The following is a 14468-nucleotide window of genomic DNA, read 5'->3' as shown; positions in this document are numbered from 1 at the left end:
CAGGCACACCTCAAGAAACAAGAAAAAAGTCAAATAAATGACCTAACTCTACACCTAAAGCAACTAGAAAAGGAAGAAATGAAGAACCCCAGGGTTAGTAGAAGGAAAGAAATCTTAAAACTTAGAGCAGAAATAAATGCAAAAGAAACAAAAGAGATCATAGCAAAAATCAACAAAACCAAAAGCTGGTTTTTTGAAAGGATAAATAAAATTGACAAACCATTAGCCAGACTCATCAAGAAACAAAGGGAGAAAAATCAAATCACTAAAATTAGAAATGAAAATGGAGAGATCACAACAGACAACACAGAAATACAAAGGATCATAAGAGAGTACGATCAACAATTATATGCCAATAAAATGGACAACATGGAAGAAATGGACAAATTCGTAGAAAAGTACAACTTTCCAAAACTCGATCAGGAAGAAATAGAAAATCTTAACAGACCCATCACAGCACAGAAATTGAAACTGTAATCAAAAATCTTCCAGCAAACAAAAGCCCAGGTCCAGACGGTTTCACAGCTGAATTCTACCAAAAATTTAGAGAAGAGCTAACACCTATCCTGCTCAAACTCTTCCAGAAAATTGCAGAGGATGGTAAACTTCCAAACTCATTCTATGAGGCCACCATCACCCTAATACCAAAACCTGACAAAGATCCCACAAAAAAGGAAAACTACAGGCCAATATCACAGATGAACATAGATGCAAAAATCCTTAACAAAATTCTAGCAATCAGAATCCAACAACACATTAAAAAGATCATACACCATGACCAAGTGGGCTTTATCCCAGGGATGCAAGGATTCTTTAATATCCACAAATCAAGCAATGTAATACACCACATTAACAAATTGAAAAATAAAAACCATATGATTATCTCAATAGATGCAGAGAAAGCCTTTGACAAAATTCAACATCCATTTATGATAAAAACTCTCCAGAAAGCAGGAATAGAAGGAACATACCTCAACATAATAAAAGCTATATATGACAAACCCACAGCAAACATTATCCTCAATGGTGAAAAATTGAAAGCATTTCCTCTAAAGTCAGGAACAAGACAAGGGTGCCCACTTTCACCATTACTATTCAACATAGTTTTGGAAGTTTTGGCCACAGCAATCAGAGCAGAAAAAGAAATAAAAGGAATCCAAATTGGAAAAGAAGAAGTAAAGCTCTCACTGTTTGCAGATGACATGATCCTCTACATAGAAAACCCTAAAGACTCCACCAGAAAATTACTAGAACTAATCAATGACTATAGTAAAGTTGCAGGATATAAAATCAACACACAGAAATCCCTTGCATTCCTATACACTAATAATGAAAAAACAGAAAGAGAAATTAAGGAAACAATTCCATTCACCATTGCAATGGAAAGAATAAAATACTTAGGAATATATCTACCTAAAGAAACTAAAGACCTATATATAGAAAACTATAAAACACTGGTGAAAGAAATCAAAGAGGACACTAATAGATGGAGAAATATACCATGTTCATGGATTGGAAGACTCAATATAGTGAAAATGAGTATACTACCCAAAGCAATCTATAGATTCAATGCAATCCCTATCAAGCTACCAACAGTATTCTTCACAGAGCTAGAACAAATAATTTCACAATTTGTATGGAAATACAAAAAACCTCGAATAGCCAAAGCTATCTTGAGAAAGAAGAATGGAACTGGAGGAATCCACCTACCTGCTACAAAGCCACAGTTATCAAGACAGTATGGTACTGGCACAAAGACAGAAATATAGATCATTGGAACAAAATAGAAAGCCCAGAGATAAATCCACACACATATGGACACCTTATCTTTGACAAAGGAGGCAAGAATATACAATGGATTAAAGACAATCTCTTTAACAAGTGGTGCTGGGAAATCTGGTCAACCACTTGTAAAAGAAAACACTTTCTAACACCATACACAAAAATAAACTCAAAATGGATTAAAGATCTCAACGTAAGACCAGAAACTATAAAACTCCTAGAGGAGAACATAGGCAAAACACTCTCTGACATACATCACAGCAGGATCCTCTATGACCCACCTCCCAGAATATTGGAAATAAAAGCAAAAATAAACAAATGGGACCTAGTTAACCTTAAAAGCTTCTGCACATCAAAGGAAACTATTAGCAAGGTGAAAAGACAGCCTTCAGAATGGGAGAAGATAATAGCAAATGAAGCAACTGACAAACAACTAATCTCGAGAATATACAAGCAACTCCTACAGCTCAACTCCAGAAAAATAAATGACCCAATCAAAAAATGGGCCAAAGAACTAAATAGACATTTCTCCAAAGAAGACATCCAGATGGCTAACAAACACATGAAAAGATGCTCAACATCACTCATTATCAGAGAAATGCAAATCAAAACCACTATGAGGTACCATTTCACGCCAGTCAGAATGGCTGCGATCCAAAAGTCTACAAGCAATAAATGCTGGAGAGGGTGTGGAGAAAAGGGAACCCTCTTGCACTGTTGGTGGGAATGCAAACTAGTACAGCCACTATGGAGAACAGTGTGGAGATTCCTTAAAAAACTGGAAATAGAACCGCCTTATGATCCAGCAATCCCACTGCTGGGCATACACACTGAGGAAACCAGAAGGGAAAGAGACACGTGTACCCCAATGTCCATCACAGCACTGTTTATAATAGCCAGGACATGGAAGCAACCTAGATGTCCATCAGCAGATGAATGGATAAGAAAGCTGTGGTACATATACACAGTGGAGTACTACTCAGCCATTATAAAGAACACATTTGAATCAGTTCTAATGAGGTGGATGAAACTGGAGCCTATTATACAGAGTGAAGTAAGCCAGAAAGAAAAACACCAATACAGTATACTAACACATATATATGGAATTTAGAAAGATGGTAACAATAACCCTGTGTACGAGACAGCAAAAGAGACACTGATGTATAGAAAAGTCTTATGGACTCTGTGGGAGAGGGAGAGGGTGGGAAGATTTGGGAGAATGGCATTGAAACATGTAAAATATCATGTATGAAACGAGTTGCCAGTCCAGGTTCGATGCACGATACTGGATGCTTGGGGCTGGTGCACTGGGACGACCCAGAGGGATGGAATGGGGAGGGAGGAGGGCGGAGGGTTCAGCATGGGGAACACATGTATACCTGTGGCAGATTCATTTTGATATTTGGCAAAACCAATACAATTATGTAAAGTTTAAAAATAAAATAAAATTTAAAACAAACAAACAAACAAACAAAAAAAAGACTGTTGTCAAGTGGGACTTCCCTGATGGTCCAATGGCTAAGACTCCTTGCTTCCATCACAGGTGGCACAGGTTCTTTCCTTGGTTGGGGAACTAGATCCCACATGCCACAGCTACGAGTTTGCTTGCCACAACTAAAGATTCCAAGTGCTGCAACTAAGAAGTGCTTTGTTCTTAAAGTTGCTTAGTATGTCATTATATGAATGTACCGTAAGTAATATTTTCTCAGCACCTATTGATGGACCTTTGGGATTCTTAAAAGCTATTTGCTATTTTAAAATACCAGGGATAAATAGATAAATTTGGCTTATGTCATTTCTTACATATATATTTGTAACATGGATTATCATAGTGAAATTTCTGGGATAGTGAGGGTATTCATTTGTAATTCTGACAAATCAGTATTAATAAATTATCCTCTATATCGTTATGGCACCACCGATGAAATGGACATGAACTTGGGCAAACTTTGGGAAATGGTGAGGGACAGAGAAGCCTGGCATGCTGTAGTCCACGGGGTTGCAAGAGTCAGACACGACTGAGCAACTGAACAACAGAGAGTTATACCAATTTGCATACACAAAATGTCTGCCTCCACAGAGCATTACCAAAGAGTTCACTGTCAAACTTTTAGACTTTTTTCATTCTGGTGATTAAAAATGTGACAATAGGGATGTTTTTAATGTGCATCTTTCTTTCATGAGTGAAGTTAACATCTCTTTATATATTTAGGAGATATTTTGTGTTTAACTTCTGATCAACTTTCCTTTCCCCCTCTTCCTAATGGATATGAGAACATTCTTTTAATTTTTAGGAACCCTTAAAGGAAGAAAAATTAATTCTTTGTTGCTCAAATGAGTTACATATATCTTTTCTGATATATATATCACTTGTCTTTTTTTTTTTTTTTTTTTTTTTTAACTAAACAAATACTCCAGTTTCTTCTATTTGGCACTAACGAATCACAATTTTCTTTCACAATTGGTACATTTGTTTTCAAAATAAATTATAATAATACAGATAAATACTTGATAAGCAGGCTTTTCACAAATGTAATATTCAAATGACCAGCAAGCACATTAAAAAATGTCCAAGTCCTTTACTCATCAGGGAAATACAAATTAAAACTACAGTGTGATACCGTAATTAAAGACCTTTCAGATAGCTAAAATTTAAAGTATTGATAATATCAAGTGATAGGATGTGAAAAAACTGGAAATCTTATGACCATAAAATTGGGAAATAACTGCAAGAATTAAGTCTCAACACAGATAAACCCTATGATGAGAAAATTTGCTGATGTGTGTGTGTGTGTGTGTGTGTATGAATATATATTTACCAAAAGATGTGTACATAAATATTCTTAAAAATTAATTAATTAATTTTTTTAATTTAATTTTATTTTTTTAATTTTATTTTATTTTTAAACTTTACATAATTGTATTAGTTTTGCCAAATATCAAAATGAATCCGCCACAGGTATACATGTGTTCCCCACCCTGAACCCTCTTCCCTCCTCCCTTCCCATTCCATCCCTCTGGGTCATCCCAGTGCACCAGCCCCAAGCATCCAGTATCGTGCATCGAACCTGGACTGGCAACTCGTTTCATACATGATATTTTACATGTTTTAATGCCATTCTCCCAAATCTTCCCACCCTCTCCCTCTCCCACAGAGTCCATAAGACTTTTCTATACATCAGTGTCTCTTTTGCTGTCTCGTACACAGGGTTATTGTTACCATCTTTCTAAATTCCATATATATGTGTTAGTATACTGTATTGGTGTTTTTCTTTCTGGCTTACTTCACTCTGTATAATAGGCTCCAGTTTCATCCACCTCATTAGAACTGATTCAAATGTGTTCTTTATAATGGCTGAGTAGTACTCCACTGTGTATATGTACCACAGCTTTCTTATCCATTCATCTGCTGATGGACATCTAGGTTGCTTCCATGTCCTGGCTATTATAAACAGTGCTGTGATGGACATTGGGGTACACGTGTCTCTTTCCCTTCTGGTTTCCTCAGTGTGTATGCCCAGCAGTGGGATTGCTGGATCATAAGGCGGTTCTATTTCCAGTTTTTTAAGGAATCTCCACACTGTTCTCCATAGTGGCTGTACTAGTTTGCATTCCCACCAACAGTGCAAGAGGGTTCCCTTTTCTCCACACCCTCTCCAGCATTTATTGCTTGTAGACTTTTGGATCGCAGCCATTCTGACTGGCGTGAAATGGTACCTCATAGTGGTTTTGATTTGCATTTCTCTGATAATGAGTGATGTTGAGCATCTTTTCATGTGTTTGTTAGCCATCTGGATGTCTTCTTTGGAGAAATGTCTATTTAGTTCTTTGGCCCATTTTTTGATTGGGTCATTTATTTTTCTGGAGTTGAGCTGTAGGAGTTGCTTGTATATTCTCGAGATTAGTTGTTTGTCAGTTGCTTCATTTGCTATTATCTTCTCCCATTCTGAAGGCTGTCTTTTCACCTTGCTAATAGTTTCCTTTGATGTGCAGAAGCTTTTAAGGTTAACTAGGTCCCATTTGTTTATTTTTGCTTTTATTTCCAATATTCTGGGAGGTGGGTCATAGAGGATCCTGCTGTGATGTATGTCAGAGAGTGTTTTGCCTATGTTCTCCTCTAGGAGTTTTATAGTTTCTGGTCTTACGTTGAGATCTTTAATCCATTTTGAGTTTATTTTTGTGTATGGTGTTAGAAAGTGTTTTCTTTTACAAGTGGTTGACCAGATTTCCCAGCACCACTTGTTAAAGAGATTGTCTTTAATCCATTGTATATTCTTGCCTCCTTTGTCAAAGATAAGGTGTCCATATGTGTGTGGATTTATCTCTGGGCTTTCTATTTTGTTCCAATGATCTATATTTCTGTCTTTGTGCCAGTACCATACTGTCTTGATAACTGTGGCTTTGTAGCAGAGCCTGAAGTCAGGTAGGTTGATTCCTCCAGTTCCATTCTTCTTTCTCAAGATAGCTTTGGCTATTCGAGGTTTTTTGTATTTCCATACAAATTGTGAAATTATTTGTTCTAGCTCTGTGAAGAATACTGTTGGTAGCATGATAGGGATTGCATTGAATCTATAAATTGCTTTGGGTAGTATACTCATTTTCACTATATTGATTCTTCCAATCCATGAACACTGTATATTTCTCCATCTATTAGTGTCAATAAACTCAAAATGGATTAAAGATCTAAACGACTGAGTGACTGATCTGATCTGATCTGATGCCACATTTGTCACAATTAATCAGCTGATATTGATAAAATATGGTCAACTGAAGTTCATGATTCGTGCTAATTTCCTTTATTTGTCAAAGCTGTTTTTTGGAGGTGAAATTCACCTAACCATAAAATTAACCATTTTAAAGTGTACAATCCTGGTGAAGGAAATGGCAACCCACTTCAGTATCTTTGCCAGGAGAATTCCATGAACAGAGGAGCCTGGCCGGCTACAGTCCATTGGGTCACAGAGTTGGACATGACTAACTGACTCACTTTCACTTTCAAAATATACAATTTAGTGTCATTTAATAAATTCACATGAGTTTGGGTGAACTCTGGGAGTTGGTGATGGACAGGGAGGCCTGGCGTGCTGCAATTCATGGGGTCGCAAAGAGTAGGACACAACTGAGCAACTGAACTGAACTGAATAAATTCACAGTGTTGTGCACCTCTATTTAGTTCCAATAAATTTTTATCAAACATCCCCCAAAATTTCCTATTATGCAGTCATTGCCCATTCCCCTGACTTTCCAACTTCTTGTCATTTTGTCTTTATGTCTTGTCTGACTCTTTGCAACCCCATGGACTGTAGCCCTCCAGGATCCTCTCTCTCTGTGGGATTTCCCAGGCAAGAATACTAGAGTGGATTGCCATTTTCTTCTCCAGGGGATCTTCCCAACCCAAGGATTAAATTCATGTCTCTTGCATTGCTGGCAGCTTCTTTACCACTGAGCCACCTTCCATCTTCAGGCCTTCTGTCTCTATACATTTACTTATTCTAGGCACTTTATATAAATGAAATCCTACAAAATATGAGTTCTATGTCTGGATTCTTTCAGTTATCATGTTTTGGGAATACATGTTGTAGCATGTCTCTGTTGTAGCATGTCTCTGTACTTCATTTCTTTTAATAGCTGATTAATATTCTATCATATATATAAACCTCATTTGTTATCCAATATTCACTGATGGACTTTTGGGTTGGATCATATGGTAACTGTATGTTTAAATTTTTGAGGAACTGCCAAACTGCTTCCCTCTGTGTCTGCTAAGCTACTTCCCACTTTACATTCCTATCAGAAATGCATGAGAGTTTCAATTTCTCTATTTCTTCACCAGCACTTGTTATGTTTTCTTCATTTGGGTTTTGTTTTGATTTTTATAGTCATTCTAGTGGATATGGAATGATATCACATTGTAATGTTGATTTGCATTTAACTAATGAAGGAAAATTATGACCAACCTAGATAGCATATTCAAAAGCAGATACATTACTTTGTCATCAAAGGTCCATCTAGTCAAGGCTATGGTTTTTCCAGTAGTCATGTATGGATGTGAGAGTTGGACTGTGAAGAAAGCTGAGCACTGAAGAATTGATGCTTTTGAACTGCGGTGTTAGAGAAGACTCTTGAGAGTCCCTTGGACTGCAAAGAGATCCAACCAGTACATTCTAAAGGAGATCAGTCCTGGGTGTTCTTTGAAAGGAATGATGCTAAAGCTGAAACTCCAGTACTTTGGCCACCTCATGCAAAGAGTTGACTCATTTGAAAAGACCCTGATGCTGGGAGGGATTGGGTGCAGGAGGAGAAGGGGATGACAGAGGATGAGATGGCTGGATGGCATCACCAACTCGATGGACATGAGTCTGCGTGAACTCCGGGAGTTGGTGATGGACAGGGAGGCCTGGTGTGCTGCAATTCATGGGGTCTCAAAGAGTCGGACACAACTGAGCGACTGAACTGAACTGAACTGAATGACTTTTTTAATTTAACATTTTATTAATGGAGGATTTTTTCATTGATTATCTGTTATTAGTGTTCTTTAATTTTAGAAATGTATACTGAAGTCTTTGCCCACTGTTTAGTTGGACTTTTTATACTTGTGTTGTTGAGCTGTGAGATTTTTTTTTTACATGTTCCAGATACTAAACCCTTATTATATGTGATTTGCAAACATTTTCTCTCATTCTGTAACTTGTCTTTTCATTTTCTTAGAATGCTTTAGGTATGCTTTGAATACCAAACCTCAAAACATCAAAGATTGTCCCCTGTATTCTCTTTGAGGAGTTTTATAGTTTTAGTTTTATATTTTGGCCACTGGTCCATTTCGTAGAGATGTGAGTGAGGTGTGTGTGTGTGTGTTAGTTGCACAGTCACATCCGACTCTTTGCAACCCCATGGACTGTAGTCCACCAGGCTCCTTTGTCCATGAAATTCTCCAGGCAAGAATACTGGAGTGAGTTGCCATTTCCTTCTCCAGAGGATCTTCCCAACCCAGGGATCAAACCTGTGTCTCCTGCACTGCAGGCAGATGCTTTATTGTCCTAGCTACTAGATCCAATTTTATTATTTTGCATACAGATACTCAGTTGATCCAGTACCATTTGTTGAAGAGACTATTCCTATCCTGTTGAATGATCAACTCTTGTCAAAAATGAATTGGCCACAGATGCTAGGATTTATTTCTGGAGTCTCAATTCTCTTTCATTTGTCTATATAACTGTTATTATGTCAGTACCAGACTGTTTTGATTACTGTAGCTGTGCAATAAGTTTTGAAATTCAGAAGTATGAGTCCTCCAACTTAGATCTTCTTTTTCAATATTGTTTTGACTATTCAAGTCCCCTCATAATTACACATCAATTTAGGATAATCTTTTCCATTTTACAAAAAGGACCACTGGAATTTTGGTAGGGATTCTATTGAATCTGTTGATTGCTTTGAGGAATATTGACGGCTCAAAAATACTAAGTTTTTCAATCCGTAAATACAATATGTTTTCCCATTTGTTTAGGTCATCTTTTATTTTTTTACATCAATATTCTCTGGTTTTTAGTGTACAAATTTTCCACTTACTTGGTTAAATTTGTTCTTAGGTATTCTATTCCTTTTTTTTTTTTTTCCTAAATACATTTTTTGTTATGTCTGTGTAACCAAAACTATCAATACCTTTTAAAGTTTTAGATTTAAGTGATAGTTAGAAATATTCGAAATATCTTTTGTACTTTAAGATTATAAAGAAATTTCTTCTTGTTTCTTTACAAAACATTTATGGTTTCCCTGGTGACTCAGATGGTAAAGAATCTGCCTGCAATGCGGGAGACCCAGGTTCAATCCCTGGGTTGAGAAGATCCCCTGGAGAAGGGAATGGTGATACACTCCAGTATTTTTGCTTGGAAAATTGCATGGACAGAGGAGCTTGGCAGGCTACAGTCCATGAGGTCACAAAGAGTCAGACACAACTGAGCCACTAAGCACACACACACGTATTCTTTCCCTCAAGAGCTTTCCTGGTGGTTCAGTGGTAAAGAATCCACCTGTCATGATGTGGGTTTCAGACGGGTCAGGCAGATTCTCTGGAGAAGGAAATGACTACCCACTCCGGTATTCTTGCCTGGAGAATTCCATGGACAGAGGATCCTAGAGGGCTACAGTCCATGGGGTCTCAAAGAGTCAGACAGGAACCATTAACACTTTCATGCCCTTCTCCATTATTCAGTTCAGTTCAGTTCAGTCGCTCAGTTATATCCAACTCTTTGCGACCCCATTAATCGCAGCACGCCAGGCCTCCCTGTCTATTACCAACTCCCAGAGTTCACTCAAACTCACATCCATCGAGTCAGTGATGCCATCCAGCCATCTCATCCTCTGTCATCCCCTTCTCCTCCTGCCCCCAATCCCTCCCAGCATCAGAGTCTTTTCCAATGAGTCAACTCTTCGCATGAGGTGGCCAAAGTACTGGAGTTTCAGCTTTAGCATCATTCCTTCCAAAGAAATCCCAGGGCTGATCTCCTTCAGAATGGACTAGTTGGATCTCCTTGCAGTCCAAGGGACTCTCAAGAGTCTTCTCTAACACCACAGTTCAAAAGCATCAATTCTTCAGTGCTCAGCTTTCTTCACAGTCCAACTCTCACATCCATACATGACTACTGGAAAAACCATAGCCTTGACTAGACGGACCTTTGTTGGCAAAGTAATGCCTCTGCTTTTCAATATGCTATCTAGGTTGGTCATAACTTTCCTTCCATGACTTCATTATTATCATTTAAATCTTCAATTCCTTTTGAATTAATTCTGATGTAAAATGTGAGGTTTAGGTCCAAGTTACCTCTCTCATTTGACTTTTCCATTGCTCTAACAATTATTATATATATAGACTTTTTTCCTCACTGGTTTAAGATGCCACATTTAATGATATATTAAATTCTATAAATGTTTGGATTTTTTACTGAACTTTCTATTTGGCGGACTAGTTTCTCTGTCTAACCATATCTCATCATCACACTATTTTGATTGAGTTGGTTTGCTATTTTTGAATCTGCTTAACATCTGGATAGGTCTAGTCTGCCCTCTCAGTTCTTCTTTTCCACAATTTTCATTGCTATTTTTATTGGTTCTTTTTTTGCATGAACTTTAGAGTTAGCTTGTTAGGTTAAAAGTAAACTTTTTTCATTTTTATTGAGATAAAATCAAATTTCATAATTAATTTAGAGAAAATTTACATCTTTATGACATTGAGTCCTTCTACTCAAGAATATACTATGCCTTTTCATTTGTTTAAGTCCTCTACTAAGGATTCTAATAATACTTAAAATGTATTTTCATTTAGGATTGTCTCATTTATCATTACCTGTATTCCTTGGTATTTTAACTAATTCATTAGTCTTATAAGTAGGGCATTTTCTTTCATTATATTTTCTAACAGGTTTTTGTTTGAAATAAGTCTAATTCATGAGAATTGCATGAAAGAATTCTCATTAACTGTGCAAGAAAGGATTGATAAATAATTTCTAACTCTTCCAGCTTTGCCCACAAAGCCCTATTTTAAATTATACATAGTGCTGGTATAAAATTTATCTTTTATTATAATTATAATTTATACTCTGAATTTGTAATCAGCAAGATTTAAAAATTGTAAGTGGATGACATTGAAGCAATAACTTTCTATACTATTTCAATATTGTATATTATTTAACTTTAACATTAATATATGTATCTAATTTGCCTACCTATAGACATATCTATGTGTATACATATATACATGTATGCTCCTACACATAAAAACCTACACATGTATTTCTAGAGTGAAAATATCTTTGAATTAATGCTCCTTTAGTTTTTACTGATAGATATATAATATCACTTCAAATTTATATTTATAGTTCAAGGACTGCTTTGGAAATAACTTCGAAGTTTGAAACATGAGGACTTTGCTCAGCTATATATTTCCAATTGTCTTTTATTTCTGCATCAACTAGTGGTTGTGGAAATAGCTGATTTGTGTCATTCCTTCCTTCAGTCTTCATGACAAATTTGCTTTATTCTCTTTCTGAAGTCAGATTCACTTTGGATTCTTCCCAAAGAAAAAAGACTTTTTTAAACAATGAGGAAATAAGCAAAGTAGTTGTTAGCATTTATATTTCAAAACAGATTTGCCTGCCACTTGGCCTTATATCATATACAAAATTTAGAACTTAGGAGCTGAGCATGGCCTTACAACAAAGATAACTTTAATTAATTAATATGTTTATTTGCATTCACTAAACCACCTCAAGACTGTAAAATATAACTTTATATATATTATATTCTTGGAAGATATAAGCAGTTTAAAAATTAAGCATAATCATGTGTAACACAAATAGGCATGCAATAAATGTTTGGCAGAGAAGTGAATAAATGAATTAAGGATTCAGTAAAATGATGCATTTTCAAAACCCATTTTCAATATTTTAATTTGGCTTTCTCAGCAAAAGCCAGAACTTGTCTCTACTTCTGCTAATAAAATCTGGAGGACAGGAGCTTTGTCACTAATGCCTTTAGGGTTTCTGCATATTACCCTCTCCCCTCTTCTGCTTGTCAGTTGTGATGGATAATACTCCCATTTGGTCATGCTCTCTTTGATGTGATATATTCCAAAATATCCAGGGAGAGTTTCTCAAATTCCAGAGGAGCTGAAAGAAACAATCCAATGCAGGAACAGTTGGAATGGTGGGTTAGACCAGACTGTTGATGGTCAAAGATAGTTATTATACTTTCACTGACTGCAAGAACATGGCCTGGTCTTAGATTGCCAGGTTCGTAGTACACTTCAAACTTGCCATCCATAAAGCAATATGAGGGGAACATAGGTCAGGCCTGTTAGTCAAGAGGAATATCATAAATGCCTGCATTACATTTAATCTCTGAGGAGTCAAAGAACAGGACAGTCACGGAATTTGTTTCTCAAAAGTTCAGATCTAATCCGGAAAACTTTGACTTACAAACATGAATCAACAAGAGGGCTATAGAAAAAATATATAAAATTCAAAAGGCATTCTGCCAACCCATAGTTACTCAGATAAAGAAATAACCTTACTTAGACATTGAAAAGTACACACATCAGGCACTGGTTTTCATGGCATAGTGAAAACTATGAATGCCTGAGAGACTTAAGATTCAAGATTTCTGTTTGTCTTCTGAAAACAGTCAGAATCCCTCCAAGACCTTAAGGTCAGGGTATTCACCAACATCTGTGGCATGCTTACTGTCCACTAGGCACGGCACCAAACATGGGACATACATCATCTCATTTAACCTCAAACAACTATATGAAATATTCCCTCTAATTATCCTTATAAATAAAGAAACAGTAAGACTCAGAACCTTGGACACCAATAAATGGTTAATCTGGGATTTGAACCTCAACCCTCTGCTCTAGAATCCAAACTCTTTAGTCACTATGCTTTTATAATAATTGGAACGAAGTTGAAGACTTTTAAGTAAGGTGAACAAAGAGACAGATAAGGGAACTGTTCCTTATGTATAACTTGTTTTTCTTCTTTTTTCTCACACTCAGCTGAAACTAACATCTTCGGCACCTCCTGCCCCATTCAAAGAGCCTTAAGGCAAAATGCAAGGAAACCATTTCATTACAACCTGTAGACCCTATAGGGGTCTTGCAAGCTTGCTCTAAGCATGCACACAATGGTGAGCTCTGAGAGACGGATCGGCTTCCCTGGGGCAGCTAGAAGGACATTGCATGCCAGGGCCTGGAGGTCAAAAAGGCTGTCCCAGAAAAGCAGAGATGACTGATGGCCTGAGTGCACAAGGGGCCCTGGAATGCTCTTTTATCTTAAGTCACTGTGCTCCCCCAGTCCCCAGCCCTCCATTCCCTCCATACCACATTTCCCATCCTTCATGCCTACAGATTTACTCTTCTTCCTGGCTTTGATTAGCCTTCCCCACCACCAACCTCCACCCTGCTTTCCTGTCCTCCCCAAGAGCCTGGAGCGCTCCTGACACGAGGGAAGCACTCCATCATCATGATGGGAAGTGTCAGGTGCACAAGATCGATGCAAATTTCGTGGCACCACTGCCTCCCTCAGCCAAGTTTTATGAGACTAAGAAAACTTGGAACCTTATGCTGTGGGGCCATTTGGTTGGCACGAAGCAGAACAGACTTTATCCAATACAGTCTGTTGGCATCCTTGGTGCCAGATTTATACAGAGAGGTGGAGATGGCTCTGGCTATGGAGTCTGCTGTTTAGCCAGCTGGGGGCCTCTCAAGTGATGTAAAAGTGATGGCCTGGATCCTGGGACAGAGCCTTCCAGCTAAGCGCTCCCAGTGGTATCTTCAGGATCCTACCTCTGGCTGGAGAGGCAAGCCTCAAAGAGACTGCGCTCTTGCACTGAGATGGAGAATTCCTACTATTCCTAGCTAGTCCTCTGCAGTGTCCATCATGCTAATAACACCTGGCATCCACAGCATAACTGGAGCTGGATGAGAAACAAAGTCTGTTTTGTTATTTGTTTTCATTTAAGTTTGTGATTTTCTATTACAGAGTTTGTAGCTTTCTATTTTAGAGGATGTTGCTCCATCTGCCTCCAAATCTATTATCCTGAGGGGATGTCCACCTGGGAGGAAAAGTTTGACACAAACTGGGACATACTGGTAGAAAAACAAATTCTGGAGCCCAACTGCCTGAATTTGAATC

Source organism: Bubalus bubalis, chromosome 12, assembly GCF_019923935.1.
Source record: "Bubalus bubalis isolate 160015118507 breed Murrah chromosome 12, NDDB_SH_1, whole genome shotgun sequence".
In the NCBI taxonomy this organism is placed as follows: Eukaryota; Metazoa; Chordata; class Mammalia; order Artiodactyla; family Bovidae; genus Bubalus; species Bubalus bubalis.
Note: the sequence above shows the minus strand (reverse complement) of the source record.